Genomic DNA, 3,610 nt, shown 5'->3' with positions numbered 1-3,610 from the left:
CTCTCCCCTCCCCTCCCCTCCTCTCTCTCTACCCCCTCCTAATTTATACTTTTGGTTTGTGTGAAAGTCTGGCCAAGAAAGAGGGAAAGGGTACAACAGAAGCAAGAGTATGGCAGCATGGCAGAGGATGCAACGGTGGCTGGAATGTGGGGTCTAGGGGGGAGAACGGTGCATAATCAGCTAGGCTGGAAGAGGTGGGCACTGGGAAAGTTCCAGGAGGAAACAGATGGCATTCTTAAAGAGAATGCTGCAAAGTAGAAAAGACCTTTTACACAGTGTGAATTTACAGCTTTGAGCTGGGTTAATTGAAGGCAATAAAGTCTGGTAAACTCCCAGGACTAGCGACCACCAAGTGTCATCATCCCTAGACTTGGGTGCCATGGGAGGGAAGAGTCACTGAGAGGTAGTGAAAGGTTGTACTACATACGGGAGGGCACCACCTGTTAGAAGTTACAGTCTACAATAAAATAAAACCAAGAAGACACTATGGCCAAAATATAACTCAGCAGGGACAGAGCCAGAGGAATGCAATCTCTGACTTAAAGGTGGGTCTTCCCATTTTTCGATCTTCTACTCTAACCTTCCATTGGCATAGAGTAGAGATTGGTGGATACAGTCTCTGGAACTTAGTCCTTTGTGACTCAGAAGAGAATAGATATGCATGGAAAATGGCTCATACCAGATTGGAGGGCCTTGTATGTTCCCTGTATGCTGTGAATAAAGTACCTGGATTTTATATTGAAGGCCTCAGAGAGTCCCAGAAGTATTTTAAGCAGGCCAATCAATGGTTCTGAATTTTTCTCTAAGCCTATTTACCACTTCATTACTCATATCACCTTTATCCCCTAGGGTAAAGATTTTATCCACCCTCTATCTCTAATCCTTATCCCATCTCTCACAGCTTGACAAGCTGATGTTAGGTGCTCTTTGCCAGCCAGGGGGTTAAAGGCCAATAATGCCTAGTTGTGTACCCCTTTCAGGTAATGTTTTGATTCATTAGGAGCCTCAAATGCCTGGATCAGATTATGGGGGGACTTCTAAATGGGCTCCGAATGGGACACATTTATTTAGCTGAGAAGTCTCTAGGTTGATGACATAGGCTGGAAATTTTCTGGTTTCAACTGGGCTTGCTCACATATCTGAAGGTCATCAAATCTGTTAGCTTCTGGGGATTGGCCCGTGGTCAAATAATGTTTGATGAGTTCTGAGGATTGGCGCATGGACAAGCCATGTTTGATGAAACTCTTCTTCTACTGTGTCTTCCATTGCTGCAGCAGGTTCATGGCACAATGGCCCAGAGGCAAGAGCAGAAAAGGAATGGAATATGTAGGCTTATAGGCTTTTTCTAAGCCTATATATTAGATAGATGTGTGTCACAACTATCAACATCCTATTGGTCAAAGTGAGTCATGACTAAATAGCTTCTACTTCTTGATGACAGGAACTGAAAAGTCACGTGGCAAAGGACACATGGTTAGGGGAGCAGATAAAGAACTAATGCAATTGATTGACTCATCATTGCTAGGTGCCTTATCCCAGGCAATGAAGATTTGTTATCTATCAAATTATCTGTTTATTGTGAGATTTTCCTACTGAAACATAAGCCCTGTGAGAACCCAGCGGTACCTCCAGTGATCTAACATAATACATGCTCTGTAAATTTTTTCACTGAAGCCATAAGTGAATGCTCCTGGGCTCACAGTGAAGAATTATTTGGAGAATTGTCTTTATGAATCTATTCTAGTATGCAGACAATTGTTCCCTGAAAATAAATGAATAGCAGATGTGTTTTCCTTCTGCCTACGTAGGCCTCTGTATCAATGTTTCGTTTCCTTTTTCTAGGTTTGATCAAATTGAGGCCCAGGAGAAGGCATGAAGTACAAGGAGAAGATGAGCTCTCCTGCCATCAGGGAATATTTCACCTCATCATTGCTCTATGGCTGGCGAGTTGGTTTAGTGGCACAGCTCAAACAGGTACATTACTGTTCTGGAGGGATGAGGCCTCCTGTGGTGACTGAATTGTGTCCCCCCAAATTCATAGTAACATCCTAACCCCTAGTACCTCAGAATGTGACTGTGTTTGGTGACAGTCTTTAAAGGGGTGACATTAAATGAGGGCTTTAAAAGTGGGCTCTAATCTAATACAAGTGCTGTCCTTATAAGAAAAGATTAGAACACAGATATACACAGAGGGAAGACCAGGTGAAGACACAGAGAGAAGCCAAGGAGAGAGGCCACCATGACACCTTGATCTTGGACTTCTAGCTTCCAGACTGTGAGAAAATAAATTTCTGTTGTTTAATTCATCTGGTTTATGGTACTTTATAATTACAGCCCTAGAAAACGAATGCATTCTCTTTGTTAAAAGACAACAGCTACAGGGAGACTTGCTGGGAGGGGATCCCCCAGGGTGAGCCTGAGGGTGACTGCAAGCTGATTGCCTGTGAGAGGCCTCCTGCTAGAGGACACTCCAAGAGGGGGATGCAAGGCGGGGAAAGCTCAGGGGACCCCTTTAGAGTGGTGGGTGAAGGTTGAAGACAGATGGTGCTGGGGTCCTTTCATGTGGCCTTCCTGGGGCTTTGCAAGCCATTCTAACTTGTTCCTTGTGGACCGATGCTAAATTCCATTCATTAGCAACTTTCCCAGTGGCCTAACTTTATGGGTTCCTCAGGAGTTCCTCTCTTGCTTTTTAGGCCTCCAGTCATCAAAAATGTGGTGTCTTCAGCAAATTTACCCACCTCATTATGTGTGATCCCTCTTCTAGGCCATTTAGCTCTTCTCCCAGCTCCTAATAAATAAATACTGATTCTAAGACCAAAACCCAAGAGGCCATACATTTAATTGCTTTCCATGCTGAGAAAAAAAATCATTTATTAGCACTGTGCAAAGCGCTGTGTTTGAAAACTCCAAACCACATGAAACGCCACAAGTTCTGAGCCAGAGCCTAACAGAAAAACAGCCAAGTTTCATCTGAACTTTGTTAGGCCTCACGACCTTTCACAAAACCTCAAAGCAAACATAATTCAGCCCCTGGATAGGCTCAAACTCTGAGTTGAGTGCTGTCGTTTGTTTGGTTTTGGAGCAGCTGCTTATATCACAAATCCCCACTTCTGGTTAAAAAAAAAAAAAAAGCCACGAGATGGCTTTAACCCAGGGTGATGTTCTGTTTTATTTTTGTTTTGTAACATGTCCATTAATTGTGAAACTCAAGACTCCTTTGGAAAGCTAGCTCTACAGAACAAGTGTGAATCGTGAATTTAGAATTGCCAGGCAAAGTGGGAACCAGAGATGGAAATGGAATTCAGTGAGCCACCAATTGTAGTGAATCTGACTGGACTGAGGAGAGAAGGAGGAGAGGAGGGTAGGAGTGGGGAGATCAAGGGAGAATAGTTTTGTCTTGTTTTAAAGAAGAAAGATTTGGGGATGGGGCACTGTCTGGACACAGTGGGGTTTTGATAAAGAATTTGACCTCTTCAACTCATGGAATCTATAGTGTCCTCAACTTAACTCAGAGACCTCTGAGAGGGACTTCCTAGCCATTTCTGCATCACCACGTGTCTCCAGGGCCTCCTGGAACACTGCCTGACAGGGCTGGAACAGCTTGATGGTG

At 43.9% G+C, this 3,610-nt stretch overlaps 1 long non-coding RNA gene across 1 annotated transcript in view; it reads left to right on the top strand.

Annotated features, from left to right (window-relative positions):
* The window catches only part of LOC125610539, a 67,421-nt gene extending 65,147 nt beyond the window's left edge, over window positions 1-2,274 (top strand). Inside the window, exon 4 of the long non-coding RNA XR_007340524.1 lies at window positions 1,843-2,274. This is a non-coding gene — a long non-coding RNA (uncharacterized LOC125610539). The remainder of the gene's footprint in view (window positions 1-1,842) is intronic.
* The last annotated feature ends 1,336 nt before the right edge of the window (window positions 2,275-3,610 follow it).

Source organism: Marmota marmota, unplaced genomic scaffold (assembly GCF_001458135.2).
Source record: "Marmota marmota marmota unplaced genomic scaffold, marMar, whole genome shotgun sequence".
Taxonomy (NCBI): domain Eukaryota; kingdom Metazoa; phylum Chordata; class Mammalia; order Rodentia; family Sciuridae; genus Marmota; species Marmota marmota.
The sequence above is the reverse complement of the archived record's forward strand: the minus strand, read 5'-3'. Positions and strand labels throughout refer to the sequence as shown.